General features: G+C 44.0%; 1 protein-coding gene across 4 annotated transcripts in view; it reads right to left on the bottom strand.

The window, feature by feature from the left end:
• SGSM3 (small G protein signaling modulator 3) overlaps window positions 1-22,473 on the bottom strand; it is a 33,983-nt gene extending 11,510 nt beyond the window's left edge. For all 4 annotated transcript variants that reach the window (XM_052641224.1, XM_052641225.1, XM_052641227.1 and 1 more), the window contains exon 1: window positions 22,392-22,473. The gene's annotated coding sequence lies outside the window, so the exon portion shown is untranslated. The remainder of the gene's footprint in view (window positions 1-22,391) is intronic.
• Window positions 22,474-26,777: the final 4,304 nt, after the last annotated feature.

The following is a 26,777-nucleotide window of genomic DNA, read 5'->3' as shown; positions in this document are numbered from 1 at the left end:
GTTTCCTCCAGAAGGGTGGAGAATGTGCGGAGGAAGCGGGTGCTGTCTGTGGAGGACGGAGCGGGCTGGGAAGGCAGTTCTCAGCATGCAACTATCTTTCCCGACCTTGGCTTGCCCCTTGTTCGTTCAGTCACTCAGCAGTTACTGAGCGCTGCCATGAGCCAAGCATGGCTATCAGGGATGAGATGCAAAAATGAAAACGCAAGTCCCCACAATTACATCCCAACAGAGACTCAGATGGCGAACACAGAAACAGCTGCCAGACGGTGCTAGCTACAGTCCTCTAAGGGAAGAGGTACAGAAGTGTCAGGAGAAAGGGGCCACATAGCTAACGTGATTAGGAAAAGTTCTCTGAGGATTACGTGACATCCAAGCAAAGACCCAAACAAAAGGAAATGGGAGCCAAGTCCTGTGGCTCCTGAGGCAGGAGGATCCAGGCGGCAGGAGCAGCAGCAGGGTACATGGCAGGCGGAAGCAGCTGCAGGGGCAGCCGGCTCAGGAGGGCCTTACAGCGCAACAGAGAGCTGGGTCTCATTCTCCTACGGGTCCTAAGCAGCGGTGAGCCCCAATCTGACTCCGGATCTAAAAGTTCTCTCTGGCTGCTGTGCAGAGAGACTGCAGGGCAGGGGGTGGTGACGCAGTAGGAATGACGTTGGCTTTGCTATTGTGGGAACAGTGAGAACAGGCCAGACTCGATATATTTTAAAGACTCTCTGCAAATTATATATATAGGCCATTTCTCTCACTAACTGCCCCCGAATCCCTGAGTTCCCAACAGGAGCTGGAAGTGATATCACTAATCTGGGCAGGCAGGTTTTTCCAGCTTCCGGTTGCTATGGGAACCTTCCTGAAAGCAGCCATCTGGGAGCTGGCTGAAGCAGCCAGGTCACTGGTGGCCCTGCTGTTGTCACAGGGGTACTAAGAGGCAGAAACTTGAATAACAAAGAATATACTGGAAGCAGATTAAAACACATAAATGCAATTCTTAAAATTACCTTTTGATCCAGTAATATTCTCCTGGAAACTTATCTTAAGGAAAAAATTCAATAGAAGCAAAAAAGTATGTGCATGAAAAGGTCTACTTCAGCATCATCTATACAACAAAAACACGAGCCCAATTTATACGTCAGATAATATGGGAACTAATAAGATCTGGCTATACTGACACTGTAAAATGTGATATAATCATTTCATATTCCAGTTACGGACTTCTGCTTCTGGCCAAGATGGAGCTATAAGGAACTGGATTTACTTTCCCAACCCGAACAGCTAAAAAGCCAGAAAGATACACGAAACTATGGCTTCCAAACACTGGACGACAGGCTGCACAGGACAGTGAAGCCGGGGAGAGACAGAACAATTGAGCTGAGCTCTGTGGCCACCTGGAGAGAGTATGCAGTCAGGACTGGGCACCCCGGAGGGCCAAGGAGCTGCTGAGAGCTAAAAGCCACCGAAGCAGCCTGAATATGTAGAGCAGAGAGCTGCAGAGAACTCCAGAAATCTGCGGACAGCACCCTCAAATCTTCATGTGAAGTGTGTGTGTCTGTGTGTGTGTGTAAGCGACCCAAGGTTGGGAAGAGAGCCACCTGCAAGGAATGTGAGGAATAATGCCTAAAGCTCACCCTACTGAGTCATCGTGATTATATTTTCCTTTTCAGAAATTGTGGAAGGAAATTCACTTAAATTTTAAGAACTTTTCATCTATGTTCATAAAGAAGGCTTGACTGTAGTTTTCTTTCCTAGTTAACACCTTTCTTGGGTTTGCTATCAGGATGGTATCTGCTTTACAGAATGACTGGGACTTAGTCCCTCTTCTTCCACTTTAAGGAAAAGATTGTATAGAAACTGGCATTATTTCTTCCTCAAATGTTGAAATAAAATCACCTATCAAGTCTCCAGTGCCTGGAGTTTCCTTCATGGAAAGATTTTCAACTACAATTTTTTAATAGAGATAAGGCTATTCTGATTATCTATTTCTCTTGAGTGAGCTTTGATGGTTTGTGTACTTTCAAGGAATTTTACTATTATCCAAGTTGTTGAATTTATTGGTAAATTGAGTCCAAAGTATGCAGAAGAAAAAAACAATAAAGATAACCACAAAATCAATACAATAGAAAACCAAAAAGAGAGAAAAATCAATGAAACCAAAATCTGTTCCTCTGAAATCAATAAAATCAAACTGATCAGACTGAACAGGAAGACAAGACACAGATTACCAGTATTACCAGGAATGAAGAAGATATACTACTACAGGCCCTGTAGGCATTAAGAGGGCAATAAAACAATATTCTAAACAACTTTTGCCAGTAAGTTCTACAATACATAAAATTAATACCATCACGACCAAGTAGAGTTTATCTTGGGAATGCAAGATAAGTTGTTTAATATTTAAAAATCATTGTAATTCAGTATGTCAACAGACTGAAAAAGAAAAACTATATGATTATCTCAATAGATACAGAAGAAACATTTGACAGAAGTCAACATCCATTCATGATAAAAACTCTCAGTGATCTAGAAATAGAGGACACTTTCTAATAAAAGGCATCTACAAAAATCCTACAGTTAATATCATACTTCAGATAAATGCCTGAATGCTGTCCCCCTAAGACTGCGAACAAGAAAAAGATTCAACATAATTCCAATCAAAATCCCAGTAGGATATTTTGCTAAAACTGACAAACTGATTTTAAAAGCTAAATGCATAGGCAAAAGAATAAAAATACTCAAAATATCAATAATTTGGAAAAGCAGAAAGTTGGAGAATTCACACTACCTGATTTCAATACTTACTATAAAACTATTGGGTTGACCAGAAAGTTCATTCAGATTTGTCCACAATACGTTACAGAAAAACCTGAATGAACTTTTCGGCCAACCCAACACATGGCGTACTGGGTGACACTGGCAAGAGGAAGGACACACAGATCAGTGGAACGAAGAGGCGACCCAGCAACAGACCCATCCCCGTGGTCAACTGGAGTTATGAACTGATTTGTGTCCCCCATAAAAAGGTGTGTTGAAGTTCCATTCCTCGGTACCTCAGAATATGACCTTATTTGGAGAATGGGTCTTTGCTGATTTAACCAACTTAAAACGACCTCATTAAGGTGAGCCCTAATCCATTATATCAGAAAATGAAGATCATGGCATCCGGTCCCATCACTTCATGGCAAATAGATGGGGAAACAGTGGTAACAGTGTCAGACTATTCTGGGGGGCTCCAAAATCACTGCAGATGGTGACTGCAGCCATGAAATTAAAAGACGCTTACTCCTTGGAAGAAAAGTTATGACCAACCTAGATAGCATATTCAAAAGCAGAGACATTATTACTTTGCCGACTAAGGTCTGTCTAGACAAGGCTATGGTTTTTCCTGTGGTCATGTATGAATGTGAGAGTTGGACTGTGAAGAAGGCTGAGCGCCGAAGAATTGATGCGTTTGAACTGTGGTGTTGGAGAAGACTCTTGAGAGTCCCATGGACTGCAAGGAGATCCAACCAGTCCATTCTGAAGGAGATCAGCCCTGGGATTTCTTTGGAAGGAATGATGCTAAAGCTGAAGCTCCAGTACTTTGGCCACCTCATGTGAAGAGTTGACTCATTGGAAAAGACTCTGATGCTGGGAGGGATTGGGGGCAGGAGGAGAAGGGGACGACAGAGGATGAGATGGCTGGATGGCATCACGGACTCGATGGACGTGAGTCTGAGTGAACTCCGGGAGTTGGTGATGGACAGGGAGACCTGGCGTGCTGCGATTCATGGGGTTGCAAAGAGTCGGACACGACTGAGCGACTGAACTGAACTGAATCCATTATATCTGATGTCTTTTAAAAAGGGGGAATTTGGACACAGATTTAAGAGAGAGATGATATGAGAGATGGAAGAACACCATGTGGAACACAGGCTGGATCATGGTGTAATAAGCCAAAGAACGGCTGGGGTTACTAGAAGCTGGAAGAAACAAGGAGGGATCCTCCCCTACAGGTTTCAGGGTGAGCATGGCCTTGCTGACACCTTGATTTCAGATTCCTGGCCTCCAAAACTGAGAGACAATATTACTGTTGTTCTAAGTCACTCGGTTTGTGATACTTTATTATGGCAGCCCTAGGAAAGTAATTAATTTTCAACAAAAATACAAATGTAATTCAGTGGAGAAAGGACAGTCTTGTCAACAAATAGGCCTAGAAAAATCACTACAAAACTTCTAAAAGAATGGACTTCCCTAAATACTCCAGTGGTTGAGAATCTGCCTGCCAATGCAAGAGACACGGGTTCAACCCCTGGTCAGAGATGATCCCACACGTCATGGAGCAATTAATCCTGTGTGCCACAGCTGTTGAAGCCTGTGCACCCAGAGCCCACGGTCTGCAACAAGAGACGCCTGTGTGCCGCAACTACAGAAAGTCCACACACAGCTACGAAGACCCAGTGCAGCCAAAAAAAAAAAAACTTCTGGAAGAAAACAGGAGGAAATGTTTGTGACTTTGGTTACACAAAGATTTCTTAGCTATTACACTAAAAGCATGATATATAAAAGAAAACATTTGATTAAATTAGATTATCAGAAGCCACAGATGGTAGAAAATATATTCACATCACACATTTGATAAACAACATGTAACCAGAGTATAAGGAATTCTCAAAACTCAGTAAGCTAGAAACAAACAATCCAATTTAAAAAAGAAAATGGGCAAAAGATTTGAACAGGAGCATTACCAAAGATACAAAGATGATAAACATCCAAAAAGATACACAACACCCATGAGTCATTAAGGAAGGCAAATTAAAACCACAATGAGATTATTACCACACACACACATTAAAGTTAAATTAAAAATCAAACCACCACCACCACCTGACAATATCAAGTGCTGATGAGGATTCAGAGCAACTAGAATTCTCACTTATTGCTGGTGGGAATGCAAAATGGTACCACAATTTTGGAAGAGCGTTTGGCAGATTCTTATAAAGTTAGACATATACTTAACCATATAACCCAACAAACCCATGCCTAGGTATGTTTATCTAAGGGAAATGAAACTTTTGTTTACACAAAAACCTGTGTGAAAAGGTTTGTGGCAGCTGCGACTGCCAGAATCTGAAAACACAAATATCCTTTAACTGGTGAATGGATGGATAAAGAATTGTGGTACATCTATGTAAATAAACAACTACTGAACACTCAACACAGATGAATTTTCTTTTCTTTTTTTTTTTTACAGTAGGCCCTTGATTATCTAGTTTAAATGTAGCAGTGTGTACCCATTAACCCCAAACTCCCACTCTACCCTATCCTCCAGTCTCCCTCTTTCTCTAAATCTGCAAGTCTGCTTGTTTTGTAAATAAGTTCCTTTGTATCATTTTTTTTTAAGATTCTGCACATAAGCAATATCATGTATTTGTCTTTCTCCATCTGACCTACTTCACTTAGTATTATAATCTCCAGGTCCACCCAGCTTGCTGCAAATGGCATTATTTCATTCTTTTTTATGGCTGAGGAGTATTCCATTGTGTATATAAACCATAGCTTTATCCATTCATCTTTCAATGGACATTTAGGTTGCTTCTATGTCTTGGCTACTGTAAATATTGCTGCTATGAACACTGGGGGGCTCGTATCTTTTCAAATTAAGGTTTTCCCCAGGTATATGCCTCAGGAGTGGGATTGTTGGATCATGAAGTAACTATATTTAGTTTTTTAAGGAACCTCAATACTGTTTTTCCATAGAGGCTGCACCAATTTACATTCCCACCAACAGCGCAGGAGGTTTCCCTTTTCACCACACCTTCTCCAGCATCTATCACTTGCAGCCTTTTTAAAGATGGCCATTATGACAGGTCATATCTTTCTTCCTTCTCATAGTATTCATGGGATTCTCAAGGCAAGAATACTGAAGTGGTGTGCCATTCCCTTCTCCAGTGGACCATGTTTTGTCAGGCTCTGACTAGAAGGGACAGATCCTTCAGCTACTCCAGGAAGCCAGACAACATGCCTCGTGCCCTGGTTGCCCCACTGCTGGTTCTCGTTGATGATGCAACCTTCACCAGGTGTTGGCCAACATGCAGCCTGGGTTTTCCATTGGTCGTGTACAGAGGTGAGAGCTGGACTATAAAGAAGGCTGAGCACTGAAGAATCTATGCTTTTGAACTGTGGTGTTGGAGAAGACTCTTGAGAGTCCCTTGGACTGCAAGGAGATCCAACCAGTCCATTCTAAAGGAGATCAGTCCTGAATATTCATTGGAAGGACTGATGCTGAAACTGAAGCTTCAGTACTTTGGCCACCTGATGCAAAAAGCTGTTTCTTTGGAAAAGACCCTGATGCTGGGAAGATTGAGGGCTGGAGAAGGGGACGACAGAGGATGAGATGGTTGGACAGCACCACTGAGTCGATGGACAGGAGTTTGAGCAAACTCCGGGAGTTGGTGAAGGACAGGGAAGCCTGGCATGCTGTAGTCCATGGGGTCGCAAAGAATCGGACACAACTGAGAGACTGAACTAAACAGCTTCATTGGAAGCAGAAGCATATTTTGGAAAAAATTAAGCTCTTTTCAGTCACATCTTTGCGAATATTTTCTCCCATTCCATAGGTTGTCTTTTCTTTTCATTTTATTTAGGGTGTTCTTTGCCATGCAAAAGCTTGTTTGTTTCATTAGGTCCCATTTGTTCAGTTTTACTTTTATTTCTTTTGCCTCAGGAGCTAATAAAACACTGGTACAATTTATCAGAGAGCTTTAATTTTTAATGGTGAGGGTGGAAGTCTAATTGTAATGAGTCGAACTGGGAACAGAAGAAAAATGGAGTAGATCATGAAGATGTGATTTCAGCCATTTAAAATGTATTTAATACATACACATTGAAGGTAATATAAAAGGAATATGCCTGGGTTAAGTGGTAGGAGTATGGGACTTACTCATTTTGATTTTATTTTATTTTTTTTCATTTTGATTTTAAATGTTCTCTTTTCTGAAAAAGTACAGAGGTATTGTGTTTAAAAATAATACCACATCAAAACATCTGTATACAATGTTTGTACACAAACATTTGTACATTTGAACATTTGTACACAAATGTTCACAACAGCATTATTTAGAATAGTCCAGAAGTGGAAACAATTCAAATGCCCATCAAGTGATGAATGGGTGAACAAAATGTGGTATACCAATACACTGGACTCAAGCACTGACACGTGCCGACGTGGAGGAGCTCGCCAGGTTCCTCTGTCCCTGGGATTTTCCAGAGAAGAACGCTGGAGTGGGCCACGTCCTCCTCCAGGCACGCTCTCTGATTCAGGGATTGAATGTGCGTCTCCTGTGAGCCACCTGGGAAGGCCTGATCTATCCATACACTGGAACATATCATTCTTCCTAAAAACGAGTCACGTATTGACACATGTGCCAACATGGTTGAACCTTGAAAACATGCTCAGTGAAAGCAGTCAGTCACAAAAGACCACACAACATGGAACTCTATTTATATAAATTGCTCAGAATAGGCAAATCCAGAGACACAGAAGGTAGATTAGTGGCTGCCAGGGGCTGGAGGGAGGGGGAAACAGGGAATTACTGCCAGTGGATATGCAGTTTCTTTTGGGGTGATAAAGTATTCTGGAATTAGACAGTAATGATTACACAAAAGTGAATACACTGAAAACCTCTGAACTGTATACTTTAAAGGGTAACTTTTATGGTACATGAATTATATCTCAATTTTAAAAGACTACAGTTTAAGTGGCTTCCCTGGTGGCTCAGAGGTTAAAGCGTCTGCCTGCAATACGGGAGACCCGGGTTCAATCCCTGGGTCGGGAAGATCCCCTGGAGAAGGAAATGGCAACCCACTCCAGTATTCTTGCCTGGAGAATCCCACGGACGGAAGAGCCTGGTGGGCTACAGTCCATGGGGTTGCAAAGAGTCGGACACGACTGAGTGACTTCACTTCACGTCACAGTTTAAGTACAGAACACTGAGGAATAAGAACGCGTTCTCCTTGTGTTTTCTGAGGTCCACAAATGAAGCCTGAACTTACACCAGCTATGCAGTTTCTTGCCTTCCTCCTCCTCCTTCCCTGTCAATATTACTTATCACCCCAAGTATCCATCTTCAATGTTCATACAAAAGCAAAGAAAGCAAACATGAAAAAAGGTGCAAACTATTAGACATAGTTTATCTGTAACCGTGAAAAGAACCCCTTTCTTTCTCATTTATAACTAACACTTCACTAAAACTGCTCAGCATGAATCTCACTTCTCAGCAGCAGCTGTGAAGTCAGGAACTCCCTGAGCTGCTAAAAGGTAAAGTCCATCATTTTTCAAGTTACTGTAACAAGACCTCCCTCAACGGTCTAAGTAATCAGTGGAAAAAGAGCTGACAACACTTAGAGACCAGATTTTCAAGCATTTTTTTTTTAAGGCTAAACAAAATCCCCAGGTATCTGCCTTCACATGGGGCTGTAGCAGCTTTCCACTACAGTGATGTGAAATACTTTCCCTAAAGCAAAAGCTACTAAAAGCAGTTTAGAGGAAAAGAGATGCTTATAAACCAGGAGACCAGAAAAGTCCATCAGTCTGCAAGACAGGCTCTAAGGGGGAAGAATGCTGTTTCTGAATCTACTTGTACAGAAACGGCCCCTGTCCCTTGAGTTTTCTCCGCAGCCCGGACGTTTACTTGGCTTCCTGCCACCCTTGAGCTAGGGTCAGGGAGACACGGGCTGTGAGAGCCAGCAGCTCAGGTGCGCTTCTTCCCAACGCTTCTGGGCACTTGCTCTTTTCTACTGAGAACACGGAGGACAGACTTAAGTGGCAGTGGGACAAATGTAAGCTACAGATCAGAAGACAATCTCGGCAGCATAAACACAGTCACTGGTTTATATTCTGGGAAGGGAAGTTTGGGACTCTCCTCTGAGCTTTGTAATTATACTAACACAATGACATTAACAGAAATCAAATTTTAAAAAATTCTGCCACAACTTTGCCAATTCAATGTCACATTTTCTTCCTTCCTCTCCTCACTTTTGTTTTTTTTCTACACACATACAGTTCTTATATTTTAGATTTTGAAATATTTTTCTCTACTGAACATTAAATTATCATTTCCCCAGTAATTATGCAGTCTTTGTTCTGTAATTTACTGATGTAGCCATCTTTTGATACAATATTCAGGCACCCAACAGCAACTTTTGTACTAAGAACAGTGTTGTGAGGAACTTGACCTTCGAAGATTTTTTAAAGTTAATGCATCTGTTATTCTCCAATTAAAAATAAAAATAAAATAATAAGACGTATGTGTTGTGCTTAGTCGCTCAGTCCTGCCTGACTCTCTGTGACCCCATGGACTGTAGCCCTCCAAGCTTCTCTCCATGGGGATTCTCAAGGCAAGAAAACTGGAGTGGGTTGCCATGCCCTAAAAAAGGTGTCTTTTCTACTTTATAGTGTCAGTTTTGTAAAACAGAAATAAGGACTAGATTAAGAATTACTGGCTAGAGTTTAATATGATGCCATGTGAAGCAAGGTAATTAACCTAATGACCCCTAAAGTAAACCTTAAATTTTATAATATTATAATAATAGCACAGTGGAAAATTACTATTTTAATAGTTGGCTCCAGAACGCTTCCCAGAGACAAGGTTTACCTCTGTTTGGGAAAATATTCTGATAAGCTCCTTAAAGGTGGAAGGTAAACCCTGAAGATGCAGATTACAAAAGGAGAGATCTATTAATTGCCTAGCAAAGGAAATTAATGGAAATTTGGAGGTAGGGGAGAAGAGAAAATAGGGGTTACGGAGGGGAAGGGACAGAGTCTAGGAATGGGTAGGAGCTGCATCCTTCAGGACAGAGCAACCCACAAGACAGTATCACGCTGCAAGTCTGGAACAGCGAGGCCTTGGGGGTGGGCCAAATGCCTCTTAAGAAAAGGGCAATCCAAAATCCAATATAAGTTACAGTCTTAATTGCAAGGTATCGTCCCTTTGTCTTCCATACCTTCAGTAAAGCCTGTTCTACTCATAAGATCCTTAACTGTGGGGGAAATCAAAGAAAGGTATGGAAGTAGGGACAATAATGAAAACCTGGTGAAGGGTGCTGGCTTTCTCACATAACAAGGGATACAGGACTTAGGCCCATTGTATTGACACTTCAAGATAAGTCATTTAGACTGATAATGTAATTCAGGTTTTATTAGCTTATTTCTTTGGCATATAAAGTAACTACTTTTATATAACTTTTATTTCTGTGAAAACACAAGCGACACTTCAGCAATACTGCAGAGTTTAGCTCCTGGCTCTACAGTATTGTTCCCTCACCATAAATGAGCGCCATCAGTGGGTCTCCAACTGCAGAGCATATTGGGATCACCTCATGAGAAACGCTGGGCTGGAAGAAACCCAAGCTGGAATCAAGACTGCCGGGAAAAATATCAATAACCTCAGATATGCAGATGACACCACCCTTATGGCAGAAAGTGAAGAGGAACTAAAAAGCCTCTTGATGAAAGTGAAAGAGGAGAGTGAAAAAGTTGGCCTAAAGCTCAACATTCAGAAAACGAAGATCATGGCATCCAGTCCCATCACTTCATGGCAAATAGATGGGGAAATAGTGGAAACAGTGTCAGACTTTATTTTTGGGGGCTCCAAAATTACTGCAGATGGTGACTGCAGCCATGAAATTAAAAGACGCTTACTTCTCGGAAGAAAAGGTATGACCAACCTAGATAGCATATTCAAAAGCAGAGACATTACTTTGCCGACTAAGGTCCGTCTAGTCAAGGCTATGGGCTCTCCAGTGGTCATGTATGGATGTGAGAGTTGGACTGTGAAGAAGGCTGAGCGCCGAAGAATTGATGCGTTTGAACTGTGGTGTTGGAGAAGACTCTTGAGAGTCCCTTGGACTGCAAGGAGACCCAACCAGTCCATTCTGAAGGAGATCAGCCCTGGGATTTCTTTGGAAGGAATGATGCTGAAACTCCAGTACTTTGGCCACCTCATGCGAAGAGTTGGCTCATTGGAAAAGACCCTGATGCTGGGAGGGATTGGGGGCAGGAGGAGAAGGGGACGACAGAGGATGAGATGGCTGGATGGCATCACTGACTCAACGGACGTGAGTCTAAGTGAACTCTGGGAGTTGGTGATGGACAGGGAGGCCTGGCGTGCTGCAATTCATGGGGTCGCAAAGAGTCGGACACGACTGAGCGACTGAACTGAACTGAACAGAGGGCTTCTTGCAGTGCGGGAGACCCAGGTTCAATCCCTGGGTTAGGGAAGATCCCCTGGAGGAGGGCAGGGAAACCCATTCCAGTATTCTTGCCTGGAGAATTCCATGGACAGAGGAGCCTGGTGGGCTACAGTCCATGGGGTCACAAAGAGTTGGACACAACTGACTATCGCTTCAGAAGGCTTCTTACGACCCAGGTCGCTGAGGCCCACTCCCAGAATTTTGATTCTGCAGATCTGGGTAGGGCTTGAGAAGTTGCTGGGTGATACTGGTGCTGCTGGTCCGGGAAATACACTGTGAGAATCGCTGAAGTCCACCTGTTACAGTTTTCTTGAATTTTAGTTCAGATGTGCCTCCTCTAATGCCTTCCCCTCCACCTTCCACGCCCCATTCCTTCTTTCTCCAACAGAATGCATCACTGTATATACTACTATTGCTGTTGTTTCCGTCGCTAAGTCGAGTTGGACTCTTTTTGCGATTCCATGGACTGTGTAGCCCAGCAGGCTCCTCTGTCCACGGGATTTCCCAGGCAAGACTACTGGAGCGGGTTCCCATTTCCTTCTCCAGGGGATCTTCCCCACACAGGGATCGAACCTCAGGCTCCTACACTGGCAGGCGGATTCTTCAGCACTGAGCCGCCTGGGAAGCCCACAGCCTACTGTTTCCTATTTCATGCTGCAGGTGTATTGTGGTTTCTGGATGTACTCCCTATCTGATGCAGGACAGAGCCCAGCGCCCGACCTGTGACAGGGAGTGGACTGTTTGATGAATGGAGGCGACATTAAACTCCTGGAAGATTCCCCACAAACAACAAGCTCCTTTTTACGTTCTTGGGCTTGGCCCTTTCTGCTCCTGCTGCTTGTAATGCCTCCACTTCACCTGACTTTTCATTACTCCAGGCTCTGCTCAGGCATTTCCTCCTCCAGGAAGCTCCCACCACCCACCTTGCTTCTGCTCTGTGTCAGATGCCTATTTTTCTCTAATATAACCTATCTATATCATATTTGTCTTAATAATAGCCACCATTCACTGCAGGCTTTCTAATCCAATAAGCAAGGCTGGATTAAAACCTTTAGAGGCTCTTTGGTCTAGCAATTCCCACTTCTGGGAATTTATCCTATACTTAAGAAACGTGACTCATACAAAGTAACTCCCTACAGCACGGTTTGTGGCAACAAAACTTTAGGTGGTAAAATATTAGAAAATCTAAATTTCCATCAGCAGGGGACCAGTTAAATAAACTAGTACATCTATATAATGAAATAGCATGCAGTTATGAAAAAGGATGGGTTAGCTATCTGTGCAACGATAGGGAATGATCTGTGAGATACACTGCAAAATGAATAAATCAAGCAGAAAAACAGTGAGAGGAATGGTAAATAGTTGTGCAGAAAAAGGGAGGAAATTTTCACATAAATTCAAGGCTGTACGTGAGAGGAACTAAGTAGCAGATTTTTTTTACTTAGTAACCTTTCGTACTTTTGAATTCTGAACCATTTTAATGTGTTACCTATTTAAACAAATAGGGCTTAACATTAAAAAAAGACCTTCATATAGCCATAGAATAAAAAAGATTGGGTTGCTCCCTATTTAATTCAACATAAAAAATGAGTATGAGGAAGTTCAACAATACTCACAATCTTTTCCAAGATGACTTTTGCTATATTAAACGAAATGCCCAGTGTCACGTTCTTTCCATTTTCTCTGTCTGTCTCTGCTTTATTAGTGCTCAGCACAGGCCTGGTGTACTAAAGGGTCACCCCAACACTGCTGCTGGGCATTACATCCACAAAGACATTTCAGTTCTTACCACACGTGATCTCTTAGTAGCAGTAGCATGCCCTGCAGTAACCTCTTCCTTCCTCCTGAAGCACTCGCTTTCCGGGGTCAGTGTCATAACCTCAGGGCTTCCTCTGGTCCTTCCAGCTCTCCTTCTTAAGTCTCCTTTCCCAGCTTCACCTCTGCTGCTTCTTACGGTGCCTTAATGGTCGGTCCTAAACCCTCCCTGGTTCCCTGCACCCTCGCTTACTCTTGGCTTCATTTAACATCTACAGACAGATGACGCCAATTTCTATCCCCAGGACACCTTCTCTCTGAACTTCAGGCTGGCATGTCCAGCTGCCCACTGGGTCACTCCTCCACATCCTTCAAATTTACTACACTCCACAACTAAGTTGTCAGCTCCCTTGGAAACCCTGCCTCAGGAAGCTGGCATCACTGCATAGCCACCACTCCTTTCTCCAGCTGGACCTGGGCATCGAGGTCCATGGAATCCCAGTCTCCCCACCTCCACCCTCCACCTCTGAGGCCGTTCCTGATGTTTTCTGAAGCTTCCTTTTCCTCTTCAACCTGCTGCTGCTTTTCAGTCGGGGCTGTGGTCATTCTTCCCCGTCACAGTTACTGTAAGACTTCCACAGGATCTCTCTCTCTAGTCTTGCCCCCTGCCCTCCACAGCCCATCTACTCTCTACCTTGCACAGAAATCTTTTTAAATGCAACAATTTCCTTCTCCCCTTTAAAACTCTTTCTTCCCTCAAATTTTTTGGGAAAAGCCCACATTCGTTAACTTATGAGACTGCATGACCTAGTAGTCCCCGCTGACCATTCCAGCCTCATCTCTCAGCCCTTGACACTCATGTGATGCTCTGGCCATAGCACCCTTCTTTCAGACTTCAGAACCCACCACTTTCTCCTAGGGCAGGCTGCTAAATGAAGCAAGTACCAAAATATGGAAAGAAAGCCAGAAGACTTGAGCCCTATTGAACATCATGATAAAGCGGCTAGTGGCGCTAATCTAGAACTGGCTCCCCACTTCTAGTCACCCCAATCATGCTTGTTGAAAACACGCTTATTATTCACACTATTCTTCATCTGCCTAGTGAATAAACACATCCAAAATTCTCAGCTGCCTCCTCCCAAACTGGCATTAGCAAAAGAGCAAAACAACCTAGGAACCAACCCCATTCTGCGCTCCACTCCCACAGGCTTACAGCTGGGCTGCTTCCTCATCCCTGAGTCAATATTTTCTTTGTGAGCACAGTTAGTGTTCCTTTAGGCAAGATTTAGGCCTGACTGCACAAGGTAGAGATCAGACTGAAACAGAAGAGGGAAGCAGGATCCTCCCTCCAGAACTCTGCAAGCCTAGGCACACCCTCCTTTTCCTGCACAGCAGCACCAGGTACCGAGGCTTTCCTGTGCTGACTCCACACCAGGCCCATTCTCTCCAGGTCCTTCTGTAAACTAACCATCCAGCGTCATCTGGGCACTTCCCTGGGTACCTCCCAGGATCATTCCCCTAAGATTTATGGCCTGGAAGCCCCTGGACTGTGGCAAGGAAAACAGAAGCAAGGTAGTGCATGGATCTTGTCAGTCCTGCCACCAGGGCTGGGGAGCAACACCCGCCTTAGAAGTAAAATGAAGTAAACTAATGGGTAGCTAACCTTAACTCAACATTCAGGTAGCTCTAGAAAAATGTAGACAAGAGTTTTTGAGAAAAATACAGCTCCTTGAGGGCTGACTGGCCAAAAAAAAAAAAAGAGGGGGACACACAAAAAAATATAAAGCTTTATATTAACATAGAAGCTTAGGGCACTTAAAAGGAACAAATCATAAATATAGTTAACGAAATCTCTATTCCTCATATAATCAAACCACAGAATTCAAAAAACTAAGTCACTTATTTGGCAATACCATCTATATCATTACTGGGAATTTTTCATTTGCAGAGCTGAAAATACCTCCCTACTAACTTTAAAGTATGGTAATCCAGTCCTATGTACTTTGTAGCAGTCAGCAGATGGAGGTCATTAGAGGGGAGAGAGAATGAAAGAAAGAAAAATAACATTTGTTAAGCATTTACCCAAACTTGCTAAGCACTCTTCATTTTAAACTTGAGGAAACCGGGGCTCAGAGAGGTTAAGCATCTTGCATCAATCATCAGTGAGTCAGAAGTGACCCCTAAGCGGCCCCTCTCTACCACACTGACTAGCACAGCTGAGTCACCAATTCCGCAGCGCAGTATTCTGGGAAGACCTTGAAGCCACTCGTGTGTAAGAACATGCACCTTGACTTGGGCATAGAGCCCAGGGGGAGCCAGGTGGGGTCAAAACATGACATTTGTTGAACTGTACTAGGAAACATAAATTTCTTTTCTCAAAGCTTTTTTTTTGGTTGCACCATGAGGCCTGTGGGATCTACTTCCCCGACCAGGAATCGAATCCATAGCCCCTACAGTGGCAGCATGGAGTCTTAATCAGTGAACTACAGGGGAGCCCCGAGAAACAGAAATTTTTGTGAAAATTCCAAATTCAATACAAATTAGGAGAGAATCCCCATACTACAATCTGCACCTACATTTAGAGATCATTAGCTTCTTTAGTACCGGGTGTGGGACAAACACTCTTAAAACAGAGTCAGGGATGATGGAGTTAGAAGAATCCTTTGCGTTCATCTCCCTCTTTTTTCAAAAGAAAGAAACTGTGGCCAAAGAGGTCAGAAGACTAATTTAAAGCCATGCAGTAGTGACGCAGCTGGACCAGAAGCCAAGTCTTCTATTTCCACTACCCCACCTCAAACAGAACCAAAAGCTTGGGAACAACTTGGAACAGGCAAAATGGACTGCACTCAGATCAGCAGCAGCATCACGGGAAATTCTGGGAAAGATGTCAGAGGAAGCCGTTATCCTGCTGTTGTAAAACATCCAAGTTAGGCAGACCATACCTGTCTTGCCTTTAATGGCCTGCTTTCCATGAAATAATCTGCAATGTTTTTGGCAGCTCTTTATATCTCATCCTTAATACCACCGATTTCAACAACCAGGTCCATATACTAACTCCTACATCATAGGAAATGACACGACCGTGTTGAGCCGACGCTGAAACCGAAACCGACACTGACAAGCTGGCCTTGTCCAGCTCCACACAAGTCCTCCTCAGGCTCTGCCCACGCTCCTCTTGTCACGACCAGGAAACGAGCTACAGGAGTTACGTATCTTCGCTGTTGCTCAGCAACTTCGTTCCTCTTTAGCTGACCTGGCGGATGCTTCCTCAGCCTCTCCTATGTTTCTCCAGGCCCACCACCGCTCCCTGCTGCCAGCCTTCACAGAGCTGTGGTCACTAGTCTTCCTCAACTGGGCGTCCTCCTTCGCCCAGTCAACACTGCTCCGTCTTTTCACCTTTTCCTCTTTCACTCGTCCTCTCCTCTTGGGGGAAGAAGTAGCCTCCCTCTCTTCCCGGGTTGACTCCTCCACCCACAAGACCTTTCAGTCCACCTCCTTGACAGCATCTTCCATCTCTCCCTCCTCTCTGCTGGCTTCACGTCTGGTGCACACCGTACTCAGATCTCCTGCATCCTTAAGTAGAACAAAGCACAGCAAAGCCGCTCTCCCTGGGCCCACTCAAGTCTCCGACTTCTCTGTCTCTTTCTCCCTGCCTCACTGCCATAGTTTCAAAAGCAGAATAGAATTCTGCTCCCATGCCTCACCAGGCAGCTCATACTCGAAGCTTCTCCTCTTACCGCCTAGACTTTCTAAGGTTTCCAGTGGTTTCCTTGTCACCATATGGAATCCTCTTCCTTTGGCCTCATTTCCTTAAACTCCCTGCAGCATTTGAATCTGCTGACCTACATGGGTTCCTTGAAGCTGCTCTCCTAGGATACTGACTACACGGGTTCTTCTTCTCTACTTGCTTCTAGGCAGGCTCCTCTTCCTCCAGACTCCCCCAAAACATTCCCCAAATCGGTCTTCTCTCTTTCAATCCACTCCTAATGGATTACTCCTGGGGAATCCATTTCTGTCCCTACTGGGGACTCAGCTCTCACTGCCATACAGATATGCTATGAATCTCTATCTGTAGTCATGACGACAGTCCTGCTATCTCCAACTTCCTGCTGTTGGATGACGTGAGCTGACTTACCCATAACACAGCTAATCTGTATTTCTCACACAAATCTATTTTTATTCCATCCCAGATGATTTTTTTGATTTTCTCTAGTTCTTCAGGACACTCATATTCTAACTTTAGGGTAATTTCTGGCTCCTATGTTTCTTTTGTTCCCAACACTGATTGAGTTGCAAAGTCTATTGATTTTACCTTTAAAATCTTTCTAGGCATCTCTTTCCACTGCCACGACCCAGACCCAGCCACTTTTCGGAGCCACTGTAAAAGTCTCCTAACAGGTTTCTGTGCCTCCAGACTCTCCATTCATCCATTCATGTTAAACACTAGACTAATATTTCCTGAAGCACAGCCCCAACTGTCTGGTTCTCTCCTCTTCTTCAGTGTTCCCCAATCTACCTATTGGCTCAGCTCTTGTTTTCCCTTCACATACCCTCCCTGCTGGTATCCATACTGCTTCCTCTGCTTAGAAAGCTACCTCCCATTTCCAAATGTCCACGGTCTACCAGTCTTACCGTGCTCAGCTTAAATGACACTCCTGTGAAACTTTCCCTAGTCCTTTCTCTCAACATTTTTGTTCTGTGTTGAGGAACTATTCATTCATTCAACGTACATTTACTGAGTGCCGACTATGTGCCAGGCAGTGTTCTAAGTGATGAGCAATGATCAAAACAGATAAAAGTCTCTTTTTTTCCAGGGTCTGGCATTCTAGAGGGGAAACAGGTGACTAAAAAAATAAGAACCCACTGGACTTCCCTGGTGGTACAGTGGTTGAGAATTCGCCTGCCAATGCAAGGGACATGGGTTCAATCCCTGGCCCAAGAAGATTCTACAAGCCTCGGAGCAACTGAGCCCATGCGGCGCATTGAAGCCCCCGCACCCTAGAGACTGTGCTCCCCAACAAGAGAAGCCACAGCCATGAGAAGCCCGAAGACAATTCCCACTCACTTCAACGAGAGAAAGCCTGCACAGCAGCCAAGACCCAGTGCAACCAAGAATAAATAATTTAAAAAAAAGAAACCACATTGAATGCCAGGTGATGAGCAGCACTACAGAGTAAAATGAACCAGGAAAAGGACCAGGCAATTTCAAGAAGTTGCTATTTTAAAGCAGGTGTTCAGGGAAGGCTCAATGAGAAGGTGAGATGAAGATGGTAAGGCGCTGGGTGAAGCAGGGGTGTGGGGCCGAGGCAATAGGAAACCAGGCTGGCACTGTGGGGAAAGGCAAGAACAGTCTGTTCTAGAACAATCTCTAGGGCCCAGAGTCTGGAGACTTAGATTTCAATCACAGAATCATTGTCTCAGAGTTGAGGAGAACTTTACAGATCATTTAGCACAACTACCCATTAGATTATTAAACACCTTTATTACATCTCTCAGGTATCCATCTTGTCACCGCTTCCTCACCTTAAGTGGGCATAATACTAATATACAGGATGGCTGTGAAGACTGAGTTAATATATATAAAATTCTTAGAACTATGCCAAGTCTATGGTAAATACCCAATAAACACTAGCTATTATTGAGTGGTGACAGTAGGAGTAATTACCCTAATTTTAGAGATGAGCAAAATGAGGCATTGGGAAGTTATATTACTTGTGCTAAGTTTTCAGTTTAAAGTGGTAGAGCCAGAATTTGAACTTCATTGTAGGTGCTAATTAATTACTACATCCTACTGCCTTCAAAAGTGGAACAAAAGGTGGTATTTGGACTTTAACCCTATAACCTCAAGTCACACAAATTAAGGATATGTACAAATGAAACTCAAACACAAGAAGAGGGAAATCATCTGTTGCTTCATGTCTTCAGAATATTAGCTGGGAGGCTAACCAGATATCGAGGAAGGCCAGAACAGTTGTATGATTTTATTAAGGGGGAAAAAAATCTATTAGCCCTAACTGGAAATCAAGCCTTGCCCAAGAATAAGCCTGCTGATAACTGGGTTGGTGCTTTCAATCTCATTTCTCATGTTACTCTTACTGGTAAAGGTATGTAATGATTCCAAAGAAATTAACTTCCCAAAACAATTTACAACATTAGCAGAAAATAAAACAAAAACCTACGTCACAAACAATTAGAAAAAGCAGAGATGTGTTTATAACTAGAAAAGAGGCATAATATTAGAAGTGAAAACACAGTTATCAGCTAACTGTACCTTCGGAAAAGAAGTGAATGTCTCTCTCCTAAATTGTGAGCATAAATCACAAGCCTAAATGTTCAGAAAGGGGAGGTGATTATACGTGTACTATCTCAAACAATGGTGTCTTCAAAAATCAGTTCTTAAACCGCACTGATGGCCGCTCACTGCTTCAGTCTCACTGAAGTGCTGCTGGGAGTATGAACAACTCCCACGTGCTGAACAACATCCTATGAGGTATTCACACCACAAACATCTAATGACCACTGTTCCAGAAGAGAGGAGCGAGGTGGTGAGAAAGACAAAGCCCTGCCTTCACAGAGCTGACACTGTACGCAGGTATAAGGAAGAAATTAAGGCTCAGCTGTCGGGCCTGTCAGACTCTAAAGCCTACACCGCATGTTTCAACTGTATCATCTCACACTGGCGAGATACACCTTCTAAATATCCACACCTGACCATCCAGTCCTGACACCACTGTCCGCAACAACTTAGGCTTTCTCTCTGCTGGCAGTCCAGCGTCACCTTCTTAGTGAACTGTTCCTCCCCCACTCCCAAAAGCGAAGACTGCTTGGTCAAGGGTTAACATATACTGACACGTATGAAATTCTTTTTCTCCCTCATTAGCTCCTCAACTCTCTCAGGACAAGACCCATATCTCAGCCTCTTTTTAAGCCTAGAAGATGGTACATACAGTAGGTATTCAATCAAAGGCCGAGTGGAGTTCATGAGAACAATTTCAATAGTGTTAATGGTGAAGGCCAGCCTGCAAGAAACTAAGGACTAAAGGGAAGAGAAGGACAGAGTTTGTTTTTTTAAGAACAAATCTAGAAAGGAAACAGATGGAGAAAGACAGCACTGTGAAGAAGTAACATGGCCACAGTAAAGGTGGCTTATTTTGTTTTTTAAGAATGAGAAAGATTTGAATGTATGTGTTGGTAGGGTAGTACAACGCAGTACAAAGAGCAGAGGTGTCAGCCTTAGAGACCTGAATTTGCATTCTGGCCCTGTCACTACATCTGTAGACCACTTAACCTCTGTATTTACACATATAACAAAATGACAGTGATAACACCTGTATCTCACTGTAACGGTTACAGCACTAAGCAAACAGAAGACATTCAATAAGTGGTACTAGTCATTATGACCCTATGTGGAAGCCTGGACTCTGGTGCTCTAAACCTCCCACGTAGTCTGTGCTTTCACCCAGATTTCCTGTCTCACTTTACGTGGAATATGCGAAGGCAAAGGAACAGGGTCCTTATTCCTCCTGTGTGCGCCACCCTCCGTGCTATTCCACTTCCTCGTGGACGGACTGCATGAGCTCCTGAATGGCTGCTGTGGAGAACGAGTGATGTCACCAGCTAAGGAAGAGAGACAAACTGCAGAATAAGCAGATGACACTGGCTTTAAACTAGCAAATGTACCAGATTTTGAGCTCCTGCCAAAATATTCATTGAGAACTGGGAAGAGAGAAACCAAAAACACAAACACACAGAACATTGTTTAAGTTTCAAAGGTATCAAGGTGTCCCCAGCATCCACTCTGGGCACAGAGAGAAGGCAGTATGATAAAACATGATCCCTGAGGTCCTTTCTCAGTATTTTACTCTGATGTCAGATTCATCATAAGTTCCCCAAATCACAAGATTAGTATTTAAATAATTTTTGTTCACAGTCATTTATTTATTTTGTTGTGCCACGCAGTTTGTGGGATTTTAGTTCCTTCACCAGGGATTGAACCCCGGCCCTCAGCAGTGAGAGAGTGGAGTCCTAACCACTGGACTGCCAGAGAAGTCCCTACAGCCAATTAAAGTTAATGCTCATGGATTGTGTTCACCTGTTACCTATACGTGGTCAAGAGAAACACCCCACCTCAGCTCTCCCTCCCAGATCTCACATCCCCGTGCTTAACAAGGTATATGGAAGTGGGCGAAAGCCCAGGTTAATGTAATAAGTAATGATGAAAAGGCTAGAGGCACCTGGGATTATCAAAATATAGGAAAGATGTCTTTTATTACAATCAATTACCAGCTAATCAAGGACTACAGTAATAAACATGTAAAAAAAAGAAGATATAACTATCTCATTTAGCGTTCAAAGACAACTGGAAGATGGAAAAGAGATGAGGAGGAAAAGCAGCAGGAAATACATGTGTTATCTACAAACTTAATCACAATCACAAAAGCTACAAGTAACCAAGCCGAGGCTGAAAATTCAGTTTTTGTGAAACAGGGTCTGATTAGGAACTTGAATTTACCACGGGAGAATAAGAAAGAAGGGTAAAGAATATTCCAGACAGCTCTAAACATCTCACCAGAAAGCAAAAAAAAGAAAAAAAAAAAGGCCAGAAACCCACCACAAATCGCATAGGCAGCACAAGACTGGAAAACAAGGCAACAGTCATTCGTCACGGAAAAGAAACTTCAAATCATCCTTTCCCCCCATACAGAAAGCATCTTGAATCATTATTCCATGAGAATAATTTTCAAAATTCCAATCCTAACCACTCAGGCTGACCCTGGATAATACGCGCCTCAGTTTCTCCAGTGTTAGAAAACACATAATAAATACAGTGAGTTCTGAGTCTGACCAGAATCTAAGCCTGTGTTCTGACCCCAGACCTGAATCTTCAACGTCAAGTTACAAGTCACACCTGAGGAAGACTCTGCTGCGGTAAATGTATCCGAGGCTGCCGTTCCTTCAAAGAAAGGGGCCCCGGCGTGAGGTGCGGTTTCTGTAAATTGCTCCCAGCGGCGGGAGGGGATGTATTCGGCCTCGAGCCCCCAGAGCACTTCCGCTCGGACGCCGGGGACCCCCACCTCTCGCTGGGCCGGCTGAGGTCGGGGATGGGGGTGGGGGGTTCCCGACCCGGGAAGCCACCCCCGCCCAGAGTACCGCCCTCGCCTCGCAGGCCCCGCACCCGACCTCAGCAAGCCCGCGACTGGAGACCGCAGGCCTAGACACCCACCCTGTGCGCCTGACGAGCGAGGGCCGGGCCGGCCCGCGGCAGCGCCTCCCGGCTTCTCTGCCCGTCAATCTGCCAGTCCGTGCGGCAGTCGGACTGTCCATAGCCCCCGCGTCTCCACCGGGGGTGCATGTGTGGGCTCCGGACCCCGCAGACCCAGCAGGTCGCCACCAGCCTCTCGCTCGGCACTCACCTGCCCCGCGGGGGATGTCCAGCTGTCCCGCCGTCGCCTCCACGGTGCCAACCCTGCACTGGCTCGCGCGGCTCGGCCCCTGTCAGCGCTTGGCTGCGCCACCACGCACGCGCGCGGGGCCGAGCGGACGGTCGCGGGGCATTCTGGGGGCGGTAGTCTTTTGGGTCCGCTGGGCGGGCGCGGCGGCGGGGTCTGCGAGCCTCTGCACTCGCCACACCAAGCTCTTTTCGAAGCCGACGCTGCGTCTTCCAGCGGGCAGTAGGTGTGGGAGGTGTGACCTTCGAAGCCCAGTTTTGGCTTGGCGAGGCACACTTGGCCTCCCGTCTGCACTGCAGCCCGAGGAGTTAGGGGAATGTTGGGGTGAGTCTATGGTCAGGCTGTGGGACAGACGCTCCAGGGCTGTGGGAAGGAGCGGCTTACTTGATATTCATTTTCTAAATATTTAAGCGCCTTCTTTATGGGTGTAGAAACACCCTGCTTATTTAACTTATATGCAGAGTGCATGATGAGAAACGGTGTGCTGGAGGACGCACAAGCTGGAATAAAGATTGCTGGGAGAAATACCAATAACATATGCAGATGACACCACCCTTATGGCAGAAAGTGAACTAAAGAGCCTCTTGATGAAAGTGAAAGACGACAGTGAAAAAGTTGGCTTAAAGCTTAACATTCAGAAAACTAAGATCATGGCATCTGGTCCCATCACTTCATGGGAAATAGATGAGGAAACAGTGGAAACAGTGGCTGACTTTATTTTTGGGGGCTCCAAAATCACTGCAGATGGTGATTGCAGCCATGAAATGAAAAGATGTTTACTCCTTGGAAGGAAAGTTATGACCAACCTAGATAGCATATTCAAAAGCAGAGACATTACTTTGCCAACAAAGGTCCATCTACTCAAGGCTGTAGTTTTTCCACTGGTCATGTATGGATGTGAGAGTTGGACTATAAAGAAAGCTGAGCACTGAAGAACTGATCCTTTTGAACTGTGGTGTTGGAGAAGACTCTTGAGAGTCCCTTGGACTGCAAGGAGATCCAACCAGTCCATCCTAAAGATCAATCCTGGGTGTTCATTGAAAGAACTGATGTTGAAGCTGAAACTCCAATACTTGGCCACCTGATGTGAAGAGCTGACTCATTTGAAAAGACCCTGATGTTGGGAAAGAGTAAGAGCAGGAGGAGAAGGGGACGACAGAGGAGGAGACGGCTAGATGGCATCACTGACTCAGTGGACATGGGTTTGGGTGGACTCCGGGAGTTGGTGATGGACAGGGAGGCCTGGTGTACTGCAGTTAATGGGGTCGCAGAGTCGTACACGACTGAGCGACTGAACTGAACTGAAACCAGTCCTAGACCAGTCTGACCCACTCTTAACATAATGCACAAGCCTTGGAAGGAGCCACAAATCGTAACAAATTGGTTGAGGTCTTTTGGGCAGAATACAGTGAGGGTGTAGTCAGAGGTCTGCATTTCAGTCTATGAAACACGCTAACTTTTGGCTCATCCATAAAATGAGAAGGTGAATCTATGGTTGTTGTGAGAACTACTTGCTGTTTGAGAAAATGTTAAAGTACAGTATGACTGAACAGTCAATGAAGGTAGCCGGGCCCATCTCCATTTGATATCTAGGTCCCAGCTGACATCAGGCTCTAGTTTAAAAAAAAATAAAGCACTTACCATGTTTACAAAGGTCACCAAAAGCTACAACAGAATTACAGGAATATTTTTCTAGAAACTTCACCCTACTCGGAAGAGAAAGACTACAATTTAGCTTGAGAGCTGATTATTAACCTAAGCTCAAATTCCTAAGGGTATTTCAAGGTGGGAATGATGCAATGAATTAATGGGAACCACACGTGAAGTCTACAAAACACAAGGCATTCTCAGTCATGACCTCATAGTATTATGCTCACTTTACAAAGCACTTTCATGTTATTCACAACACTCCTGTGGTCTAAGCGGGGCAAATTTTATGCTTACAATTTTACAGAGAACTTGGCTAAAATCATGAGAAGTGATAAGTGGCTGAAGAACTGCAGAAACAAGAGGGTCAACTTTAAAGTTATATGTGGATTTTCAACCACACAGAGGTCAGTGCCCCATGTGGTTCAAGGGTCAACTGTCCTTGGCCCTGGCACTATCCTTGTTACAGCTTTATGAAGCCCTGTCTGAGAGGTAACACTTTCCCATAGTTTTAAACTTCTCAGTGCCCTAGAGCCATATCAATGAAAGGCTACATCATTTGTGGATGGAAACTTGACTTTAGAAGCATTCGTGGCTCCAGGCTCCCTCTCAACTTCATCTGTATCTCCTTTGATAGGAACTTATTATTTCCTAGGAAACTCCCATGGGGAAAGTCCTGTCCTTACAAGAGGGGTCTGCAGTAGCTTCCAAGTACTCCTCTGAGGCCCTCCTGCCACACCAGCTTGCTCCGGGAGTCATTCACCTGGCCACAACTTCTGGCCCACTATGGAGGAGGAAGGCCAACTACCACCACAATATAAGAGAACTTTCAGTACAAAATAAGGCATTAGAATCTGAAAGGGCAGCTCTAACTGACTTTTCTAAGGCCAGAGGACCTTGTTACACAAGAAGATATAGAGGGCCTCCTGTTTCGTGCCACCCAAAGGTCTCCTTTGACCTTTTGTTCAATAGTCACCAACACATCATCTCATCCTCTGAAGTGCTCACGTTGAAATCGGGGCCAGAAATCCAGCTCAGTTCCTTCTTGAGTTTGTACATTTCATGATTGTACTTACCACCAGGGCAAATTACCACCCATACTTACCACTTAAACCACCCCCACTGCAACCCTCTCCAAAAAATTTGGCCTCTAAGAATCTTTCTGTACAGTACACAGCACTTAATAAGGTAAGCATAGGGTCACACCAGATTCAGAACTGAAAATCCATATTTTGCTTTTACTTCTAGTTATGGTGGTGCTAGTGGTTAAGAACCCACCTGCCAATGCAGGAGACGTAAGAGATTAGGGTTCGATCCCTGGGTCGGGAAGATCCCCTGGAGGAGGAAATGGCAACCCACTCCACTGTTCACGCCTGGAGCATTTTATGGACAGAGGAGCCTGGTGGGCTGCAGTCCGTGGGGTCACAAAGAGTCGGACACGACTGAAGTGACAGCACACACACACATTCAGAAACAGCCGAATTTTGTGTCTTTATCTCTAATAATCATTCCAGTATTTTTCATCTTTTTCCTTTTGGTTGGACCATGTGACTTGTGGGATCTTAGTTCCCCAACCAGGGATTGAACCTGGACCCTTAGCAGTGAGAGGGCAGAGTCCTAACTTATGGACCACTAGGGAATTATGAATTTCAGTATTTTTGAAATGTATCATGACTAAATATAATTTCTGCTCCAGATAGAGTCCTGGAACAAAAGAAGGTTATTAGATAAAAATTAAGGACTTTAATATATCAAAATTGGTTAATAACTGTAAAATGGTACATATGATATTAATAATAAGGGAAACCAATCAGTATATATGGAAACTTTCTCTATTTTATATGCAGTTTTCCTGTAAATCTAAAACTTTTCTAAAATTTAAATAAAAGCTGCATTCAAAAAAAAATGCACAGAAGCAAAAAGACAATATAAAACACCTAGGAATAAGTCTGATTAAGGAGGTGAAAGACCTGTTCTTGCAAAACTATGACGCTGCTGAAAGAAATGGAGGATGAAACAAACAGATGGAAGGATATACCATGTTCATGGATTGGAAGAATATTGTTAAAATGGTCATACTTACCCAAGGGAATTTACAGATTCAATGCAATCCCTATCAAAATATCAGTGACATTTTCCACAGAACTAGAACAATTTGCATGGAAACACAAAACATCCCAAATAGCCAAAACAATCCTAGGAAAGAACTAAACTGGAGGTATCATACTGCCTAATTTCAAATGATACTGCACAGCTACGGTCATCAGGACAGAATAGTACTGACACAAAACCAGAGCCGTAGGCCAATGGACAGAACAGAGAGCCCGGAAATGGTCCACGCATATGGACAATTAATCTGCAACAAAGGAGGCAAGAATACAAATGGGGAAAAGCTGGCCTCTTCAATAGTGTTGGGAAAACGGGCTAGCTACATGCGAAAGAATGTTCACTGTTATGGGGAACATAAATTGGGGCAGTCACTATAGGAAACAGTATGGAGTTTCCTCAAAAAATTAACAATAGAACTACCATATGATCTAGCAATTCCACTCCTAATTAGAAAAGATATATGCACCCCTATGCTCATCGCAGTATTGTGTATAATAGCCCAAATATGGAAGCAACCCGAGAGCCCATCAATAGGTGGGTAATGACGATGTGGTAAAGACACACTGGGATATTACTCAGAATGAAATCTTGCCA

Source organism: Budorcas taxicolor, chromosome 5 (genome assembly GCF_023091745.1).
Source record: "Budorcas taxicolor isolate Tak-1 chromosome 5, Takin1.1, whole genome shotgun sequence".
In the NCBI taxonomy this organism is placed as follows: Eukaryota; Metazoa; Chordata; class Mammalia; order Artiodactyla; family Bovidae; genus Budorcas; species Budorcas taxicolor.
The sequence above is the reverse complement of the archived record's forward strand: the minus strand, read 5'-3'. Positions and strand labels throughout refer to the sequence as shown.